The sequence below is a fragment of the Chinchilla lanigera genome, unplaced genomic scaffold, assembly GCF_000276665.1.
Source record: "Chinchilla lanigera isolate Chin_1 unplaced genomic scaffold, ChiLan1.0 scaffold00053, whole genome shotgun sequence".
In the NCBI taxonomy this organism is placed as follows: domain Eukaryota; kingdom Metazoa; phylum Chordata; class Mammalia; order Rodentia; family Chinchillidae; genus Chinchilla; species Chinchilla lanigera.
In genome coordinates, this window is record NW_004955454.1 from 6,171,569 (window position 1) to 6,181,174 (window position 9,606).

At 44.2% G+C, this 9,606-nt stretch overlaps 1 protein-coding gene across 3 annotated transcripts in view; it reads left to right on the top strand.

Annotated features, from left to right (window-relative positions):
- The first annotated feature begins 6 nt into the window (after window positions 1-6).
- The window catches only part of Usp18 (ubiquitin specific peptidase 18), a 29,305-nt gene continuing 19,705 nt past the window's right edge, over window positions 7-9,606 (top strand). The window contains exon 1 of one of the 3 annotated variants that reach the window (XM_005395987.1): window positions 7-141. The gene's annotated coding sequence lies outside the window, so the exon portion shown is untranslated. Of the gene's footprint in view, window positions 142-5,564; window positions 5,630-9,606 lie in introns of those variants that run through there. The other 2 variants (XM_013520266.1, XM_013520264.1) reach the window with 2 other exon arrangements.

Below are 9,606 nucleotides of genomic sequence, written 5' to 3' on the forward strand. Positions count from 1 at the left end.
CGCGGGCCCAGGCGCAGGACCCGCGACGCCGTGGCTCTTGCACACTCTGCTCCCGGCTGCGTGCTCCACCGGAGCTGGGGCGGGACCCCACGTCGGATTTGGATTTAGCGGCGGAGGCTTGGCGCCCGCGAGGCTCATAAGGCGAGTTTGGTGCTAATTTTGGAAGTTTTCTTTCCAGGACGGGCCGCCAGCGGAGCCCTGCTCAGGTGTCCCCCGGACAATAGGGATCTATTTGGACTCTGCAAATGATGGCAGTGATCTGTATTCATTGCATGCGTCGGTTGTGCTAGTGAGGTCTTTTCCCCAAGCGGATATATTTATTTGGGCTTCTTGGAATGACTTTTTGTTTAAGAAAAGAAAAAAAGAAGGCAAGAAGAGGTTGAAGCATTGCAAGCTAGTAAAAAAAAAAACCTCAAGCAATGCACACAAATGATTAAAGCAGATACAGGCTTCTCTTAATCTTCAACTGCATCATTTTTATGCATACTTTATCAAACATTTTTCTGCATGGAAGTCTTTAAACTTGTTTTGTAACTTGCTTTTTCTGCTTAGTAGATTATGGATATCTTTTCACGACAAGGTCATACATACGTGAATGACATTTAAAAAAAAAACACCTGATGTTTAATATGAGAAGTCCATGATTTAGACAGAACATGGACATTTAGGTTGTTTCCCCAGTTTTTACTGTGTTGATGATGTAACTATGAATATCAGTTTATGTACACATTCGTGCAAATATACAAATATATTCGTGGAAAATTCTTAGAGGTGGAGTTGCAGTCAGTGGGCATATGTGTCGAGAAATTTGAAAGTTGAGTTGAAAAATTTTGTCAAATCACTCATGCAAGAGTATTTTAGTCTTTATTCCACTCTTTCCCCTCCCCCTTTTATTTTCCTGGGAAAAAAAAGCTAAATTTAGACCTTTAAACATAGAACGCCCTTCTAAAACTCCTGGAAATCTGAGTTCCAAGTGTTTGAAAATTAAGGCTTTAATTTCGTACTTAACAGCATTGAAGTAGTTATATCTTACAAATCACTGCAGAAAACAAGGCAAGTATTTTAAAACACTTAAAAGTATTTCGCATGAAGTTTTCCTGTGGGTGTTAGACTGTGCAGTTAGGCGGAGAGTTACATCTAGATAACCTAATGTGACCAGAGGCTCCGAAGGGGCGGGGGATGAGCCCCACCTTGACTTACCAAGCACTCACAAAGAACTTTTTTTAAAAAAGCTTTTTTGGGGGGGTTGTCTTTTTTACTATTAAAAATGTGTTGCACAGTTTTGGCACTTTTACATAATGTTGGGCTTACAAAAGGAAAAAAAAATGGTTAATCTTATCATCTCCACAGAAGGAGGTAAGTCCTAATCATCCTATATCGGCTGTTTCTTTTGGGGAGAATAATTCCAAGTTTCCCTGTTACTTTTGGTTTTGTCTGGAATGCTGTAGTCTGTGTGCCCAGCATATCACCGTAACTCCTGAAATGCAAAAATATGAACGAGCCATTGAGAATGAAGTCTGTCCTGGGCGGGACGGGGATGCTTTTCTCCTGGAGTTACTCAGGAGGCTAAGGCAGAAGAATCATTTCAGTCCAGAAGTTTGATGCCTGCCTGGGCAACATAGTGAGAGAGTGAGGCAGTGAGAGAGAGGGAGGGAAGGAGGGGGGAGGGAGAGAGGGAGGGAGATAGGGAGGGAAGGAGGCGGGGAGGGACAGTGAGAGAAGGAGGGAGGGAGAGGGAGGGAGAGAGGGCGCAGGAGGGAGAGAGAGGGAGGGAGGGAGAGATAAGGAAGAGGGAAAGGAGGGGGAGGAGAGGCAGAGAGAGGGGAGGGGAAGAGGAGCAGGAGGAGAAGGTGAAGGAAAGTGGTGTCTTGGAGCACCCCCCTCACCCCCCAGTCTGTGGTAGTTCCCATGAGGAGCTAGGTGAGAGACCCAGACTAGCTTGCCTTTCCTGTGCCAGCTCCCCTCAGAGCTTTCGATATCTGTCTGGAGACCCTGATTGCCACCTTCTTATCTTCCCCTCATCTTAAGGATACACCCTTTAGGACGGGTGGCACTGAACTGGGTAAGTAGCTCAGAGGCAAGTTTTTTGAATAAGGGCTTCACTCGAGAAACTGAGCTTCCTTGAATTATGCTCAGTCTCTTTTCTCCTCTGGGTGCCCACTGCCCCGCTCGGCTTGGCTGCATCCTCTCTGCCCACCCCTCCACCCTTCCCCACCCTCCCAGCTCTTGAAGTTTCGGTTTCATGTGTTGCCCTGGGCACCTGTCTCCCCACTGGGACCAGCCCTGGGAGGTCCCTGCACTTTTCTCCGCCTATCTGCATCATCTGTCCCCTGCAGGACAGCGTCCCTGGGGTGCACAGCTGGGCCCTTTTCCAGTCTTTCTTCAGAGTGCCCTCAGGGATGACCTCAAACCCCCAGTCCCAGCTGATGGAGTCCTCTGATGTTGTCGCTTCTTGTTCAGCTTGACTCCTCCAGGCTGAGCCTCACGAGAGGAACAACTGTTCATAACCATCTTTCTACATGTTTAAAATTTTTAATTGGCAGAACTTGTATGTACTTACGGAGCACAGTGTGATATTTCAGTTCTTAGATTCAAAGTGTGGAGATCAGATCGGGGTAACTGGGATACCTACCACCTCAAGCAATTATTTCATTGTACTGGGAATGTTCAAAATCCTTTCTACTATTTTGAAATGGACAATTAATTTATTTAAACTGTAGGTAACCTCCTGTGCTATGGAACATTAGAAGTTATTCCCTCTTACCTAACTGCACTGGGTACCCACTAATTATCTTCTCTCTCCTCCCTTCAGGCTCCAGTAACCACTAGTCTACTCTCTCCTTTTATGAGATCAACTTTTTACATAATTTTTTTTTTTGGTACTGGGAATTGAACGCAGGACCTCACACTTGCTGGGCAGCCGCTGCATGCTAAGCTAAATCCCTGGCCCTGAGATCAACTTTGTAAGCTTCCACCTACAAAGGACACAGTGTTCGTCTTTCTGTGCCTGAAATGTTTCACTGAATATTCTCCAGGCTATCTCAGTGTGACTGTGATTTGTTTTCCCCTAATGATCAGTGTTGTTGAGCATTTTTACATATACTTGTTGGTCATTTGAACATCTTCTTTGGAGAAATGCAATTTTGATCATTTGCCCATTTTAAATTGGATTATTATTATTGTTTACTGTTGAGTAAAGTTTGTTTTATTCTGGATATTAATCCCCTTTCAGGTTTTAGTCCCTGGAGTGGTTTGTAGAAATTTTCTTCCAGCCCCCCCCCTTTTTTTTTATTCCCTATCTTTTCCTGTAAGTCATTGAATCATTGCATTAGGTATTTAGGTGCTCTGTAGTTTGGTGCATATCTATTACAATTTTGTATCCTTCTGACAAGTTGGCCCATTTTATCATTATATAATAATAATCTTTGTCTTATTAAAAGTTTTAAAATTAAGTTTATTTTTCTGGTGTATCACTATTACTTTCTTTTTAAAACAGTGATGATATTAGTACATGTTAACTGCACAAATTAATGGGTTCCACTGTGACATTTTCATACATGCCTGTATCATGTTTTGATTATGTCCAGCCTCTCTTCTCCTGCCCTCCACTGGCCTTCTTCCCTGTCCTTAATACCCTTTTCTACCCTCTTCTACTTCCCAGTTATCTGTTAAAAATTTTTTTCCTACTCCCCCTTTGATTTCTGTTTGCATGGAATATTGTTTTCTTTCTTGCATTTTCAGTCTGTGTGTGTTCTGAAAAGTTAAATGTGTCACATATAGATAGCATATGGTTGGATAAGTCTTTTCCATTTGACCGTTCTGTCTTTTTGTTTTGTTTTGTTTTTTCCAGTACTGGGAATTGAACTCATGACCTTGTGCTTGCCAGGCAGGTGCTGGGCTGCTGAGCTAAATCCCCAGCCCCAAAATGAGAGGCAGAGATTCTGGTTTTTTGTTTGTTTGTTTATTTTGTTTTTTATTTTTCTTCCGGTACCGGGAATGGAACTGACGACCTTGTGCTTGCCAGGCAGGCGCTGTGCTGCTGAGCTAAATCCCCAGCCATGACCGTCTGTCTTTTGATTAGGGTTTCCTTCCTGTCTTAGTTACTTTTCTCTCATTGCTGAAACAAAATACCCGACTCCCAAAATTAAGGAAGGAGAGGCTTATTTAGCTCACGGTTTTTGGAGGTTTCAGTCCATACTTGGCTGGCTCCAAGGCAGAGTGGCACATGGCAGAGAGCAACAGTTTATGGCAGCGGAAGACAGCAAGAGCACAAAGGGGGAGCAAGCTTCTTTTCCTTCCTTGTATTGTATGCCGGCTATCCGCATCCACACCGTCTCAGTACCCTCCTCTTGCACAGCCTCAGGATGAATACAAAGTAAGGACCCGGCTCCCTGCTGAGTCACATGGTTAACCTTTTTTTTGCAGGGGGTGGGTTTCCGGTACGGGGAACCGAACTCATGACCTTGCGCTTGCCAGGCAGGCGCTGTGCTGCTGAGCTAAATCCCCAGCCCCTCATAGTTAACCTTCTAAACTTCTCAAATTGACAAAGTGAACATCCTACAGCCATAAGGGCTGGTCCTTTCCACCCCAGGATGTAGAACTGCTGATCACTTAGTTAAGCTTCTACACTCAAGTTGATACCATGTATCAACCATAACGCCTTCTTTCCTTTATTTATTTATTTTTTTTAAATGCTGGAGTTTGAACCTGGGACCTCCTGCATGGCTACTGTACCACTGAACTACACCTCTAGCCCTTTTTAAGACAGGGTCTTGCTAAATTTCCTAGGCTGACCTCAAACTTGTGATCCTTCTGCCTCAGCTTCCTTTCTAGTGCTGCTTTGCCTGACTTGATTAGAAAATTCAATTCACTTATATTCAAGGTGGTTATTAACAGGTAAGGACATACTACTGCCATTTTGTAATTTTTTGAGGGGGCTGTTTTGTAAATCCTTTGTTTCTTTTTGTTTCCCTTGCTGTCTTCCTTGTGTTTTAATTTTTTTTTTTTTTTTTGTGGTAATTTTCTTTGAATTCTCTCCATTTTTTATGCAAGTACTATATAGCGTTTTGCTTTTTGGTTATCAAGCGGTTTATATAAAACATTGTAAAGTTAAAACAGACTCTTTTAAGCTTAAAGCAAGGTTAATTGCAGAAAAGATTTAGATTGTACTCCTTACATTGTACTCACCTTTTATCCCATAAAATTTTGTAGCTATAGTTTGCAAATAGTTTTTTTATTCTCACAGTAGTGATAAGATTGCTTTATATACCACCACTATGGTAGAAAACTCTGAATATGGCTACATATTACTGATACTATTGATTTTTAAAATTTTTCATATGCTTTTATTAATGAATGATCTTTTGTTTTAACTTAAAACAAATTTCCTAAAGGGTGGGGTCTAGTGGTGATGGTATTTTCCTGTATTTTCCAGGAAAATTTTTTATTTTATTTTATTTTTATGGACAGGGTCTTGCTGTGTACTTCATACTGGCCTTGAACTATGTAGCCCAGGCTGGCCTTGAACTCACAGCAATCAACCTGCTTCAGCCTCTCAAGGACTAGGATTACAGGTGTGCATCACCATGCCCACACTCTCACATTTCTGAAGCGCCCTTTTGCCAGCCAGGTAAAATATTCTTGGTTGGCATTTTTCTATAGTACTTTGAATGCATCATCCCATTCTCTCCTGGCCTGGAGGGTCTCTGCTGAGAAATTTGCTTATAGCTCTTCTGAATGTGATGTTTTTCTTTTCTGCTTTTAGTATTCTTTGAATTTTGGTAATTTGATCAGAGTGTATCTTCTATGAGTTGAATTTGATTGAAGACTTTTGAGCTTCCTGTTCCTGAATATCGTTGCCTTTTCCCTGCTATGGCAAATGTGCTTGTCTAAACGAGTCACCGGGGGATGATGGATGGAAAGACAAGCAAATTCATTGGTGACTGACATATTGGGGGCCGGCAGTGGGCCCCTAGTACATGACCAAGTGCCAACCCTGAAGGGCAGGAGGGGAGAATAGTTATATAGTTCTAGTTTCGGGTCTAGGGGGATGATTAGGTTTTTTTTGGGTATGATTTAGTGCAGCTATAAAAATACTACAAAGCATGGGCTTAGCTTGTGAGAACGGAACAAAGGTGTTTGATATTTTACGTAGGAAACAAGCGCTGTTATGACAGAGCATGTGAGGTGGTATTGGGTTAGGTAACTCTGACAACATTTACAAGAAACAAACTTAAGGAAACAGAAACTTAAGCTCTGTGATGGTGCCTGAGTACCTCATGGCGTCGGTTTGGTTGTTCCCTACTTCACCTTTAATTTGGAAAGATTTTTGGCCATTATTTCCTTAAATATGCTTTGGGCCCTTTTCTCTCTCTTTTCTTTCAGTAGCTCCTATTATATGTAAGTCAGTTCTCTTGATAGTGTCTCCTAATTCTTATAGGCCTTCTTCGATCTTTTTCATGCTTTTTATCTTTTTTTTTTTTTTTTTTTGAGACAGGCTCTCACTATGTAGTTCAGGCTGGCCTGCACTCATGGTGACTTTTCTGCCTCAACCTTTTTTTTTTTTTTTTTTTGCTTGCGGTACCGGGGATCGAACTCACAACCTTGCGCTTGCCAGGCAGGTGCTTACACCACTGAGCTATATTCCCAGCCCTGCCTCTGCCTCTTGAGTGCTGGAATTATAGGTGTGCACCACCACGCCTGGCACCACTTTTTATCTTTTACTCTTTTGGAGAATTTCAAGTTCCTGTCTTCTAGGTCATTGATTCTTCCTTCTGCTCTACCAAGGCTGTGGTTGAAGCTTTCTATTGAGCTTTTCAATTAATTTATTGAATTCTTTATTTGTATCTAGGATTTCTGTATGTTCTTTCCTTAGTATTTTTATTTTTGCTAAACTTTTCATTTGCTTCATGAATCATTTTCCATGTTTTAATTTTCTTACAGTTTCCTAAACTTCTTTTGGATGACAGTTCTCAATTATTTACCAGTGACCTAAGAGAAATTGGTTTTTTCAAGGTCTGCTGTTGAAGCTTCGTTAGTTTCTTTTGGAAGTGGTGTATTCCTTTTTCTTTGAGACAGGGTCTTGCTATGTAGCCCGGGCTGGCCTCAAACTCTTCCTGCCTCAGCCTCCTGAGTGCTGGGATTACAGGCCTGGACCACCACGCCCTGCTGGAGGTGGTGTATTTCTCTGATGTTTCACATCCTGTGTCCTTGCTCTAGTCCTGCACGTTTCCGGATTTGAATGTGTTCTTCACAATTTAGTCTGGGTTGGGAGTTGCTTGAGGCAGTTGGAGGCAGCTGTGGGCAGGGAGACTTTGCTGTCCTGTTCTCTCGTTGCGCTGGGCTATGGACTGCTCTGGAGCTAAGTGAAACCTCTAGCTGTCCTCCAGTCAGAGGAGACACTGGCCGGATTTTGCAGTCCGGCGGAGCCGTGCCGGAGCGCTGGTCACCTCTGAGAGGAGAGGTGGAGGTCAGTTTTCCTGGCTGGCTAGTACTGCAGCCGGCCGGGACTGCGTGCTGGGCCCTGAGGCCGATCAAGATCTCTCAAGTCATTACCCAGCGATTGGAGCAGGGCAGGGCCCCGGGCTGTGCTGCTGCACAGATTTGAGCGGACGCAGGCTTGCCTCTTGTCCTACGGTGACCTTAAGCACGGCACCAAGAGCTGGTGTATACTCAGCCCCGGAACTGGTTGGGGCCAGGTGGTCCCTCTGCGGACAATCCCTGACCTGCCCACTATCTCCCAGCCTGGGAAAATTTAAAGGAGAGCACCAGGGCTGGCCCTAGAAGCCAGTAGGGATTTGGAGTCCACTTGACTGTACTGTCTTCTCTTTTTTTTTGGTTTTTCTCTGGTACCGGGAACGGAACTCACGACCTTGCGCTTGCCAGGCAGGCACTTTGCCGCTGAGCTAAATCCCCAGCCCCGACTGTACTGTCTTCTGCAGAGTGGAGCTGCTCACTGTCCTCCGTGGTTGTAGGGCTTCACGGGCCAGAGCACAGGGCGACCATCAAGATCTCTGTCCTAGCTGCCATACCCACCAGCTCTCTGTACAAACAGCGGGGTCAGGAAATCCTGCGTGTGGTCCTGTGAGGGGCGGCATAGTCAGTAACATTGCTCAGCTCACCCTTTGTGTGCAGAAGGTCTCAGGTCTAGGGTCTGAGTCCTGCAGTGTCCACGAGGGTGTTCCCATCCGTGAGTAGCACCTCGCTGGATTTCTGTGGCGGGCAACAAAGCCGGAGAATTCCTGCACCGCCACCTTGCTGTGTCCGTCTCTTCTCCGGGGCTCCTTAATTGGAGGAACACAAAGATCTCTAAGAGAATGAACATTTTTATATATGGTACTGGAATGATTTCACCGCAACCTCCTCATTGCTGTCATTTTTCTTATTATTCTGCCGTTTTACTTTATTTGTCAAACATAAGTACGCAAAGGAGGACATAAAACATATTCTGGTAAAGAATCTCTTGTAGATCCTTGTGGTATCTTTGATCATTTCCTTACAGAGGAGTCCTTTCATTAGCATCAATATTAGTCAGCATTCTTCCAGCTACGAATGATAGGCGCTCGTTTCCAACTCTACATGGAGAAGTTCGGTACGCAGGCAGCGTGAGGCCAGGCTGGACCTGCGACTTCAGCTGGTGGCCTCAGGTTCTCTCGGCTCTGCCTCCTTTTATTTGAATTTTTTTTGGCTGATAGGTTTTCTTCCTGTATTGGAAAAGGTAGTTTGATTTATGTTCTTCCAGGTAAGACTTCATCTCAGAAGTGTTAGGGCTGGTGATGGGCAGTCCCAGCGGGGCCACGTGCTCGTTCCCGAGCCGGCCACCAGGGACACTGCAGGGACAGCTCAGGAAGTAGGTGGGTTGGTTGGGGTGAGCCCCACCCAATCCCCCTGTCAGAAAATGAAGGTTTTGTTTTTTTTTTGGTACCGGGAATTGAACTCAGGACCTTGTGCTTGCCAGGCAGGCACTTGTGCCGCTGAGCTATATCCCCGGCAAAAAAAAAAATGAAGGTTTTTGGAAAGGCAAATCTTCCACCCAGAAGAGGGGTGTTGGGCAGGCTGTTCCTGACAGCTGTCCAAGGTAATAAAAGCTGTGATACCTGTTGCCGCCTTGGTCTCCAGGCTGGCTGCAGCGGATGCTGGGGGGCAGTGTGCTTAATATGAAAAATATGAAAAGCTGACAGCTGTTAGCTAAACAGACAGCTGGACCAAGAAGGGTTTTCTGTTGTTCATTTTCACCTTTTATATTGACACAAAAGTTTTCATTCATGCCTTCCTTAAATAGAAATAAGGCAACCAGGAAATTATACAGCTTTTGGAAGACTAACACTTTGTGTGTGTGTGTGTGTGTGTGTGTCTGTGTGTGTGTGTGTCTGTGTGTGTTTAGACGGTAGTTCCCAATCTTTAAGCACAATGAAACAAACAAAGAACATGTAGGATTTCAACGCTCCTCAAGATAGGAACTGCACTTTTGGTATCCATTAGTTGAGAAATCACACTGTAAATTGCCATGTACTCAGAATATCTTTTAGGTCACCTTGGGTTTTCATAACAACATGTTCAAGGTCCTGGATTTAATCCCCAGGAACGAACACACACACACACACACAC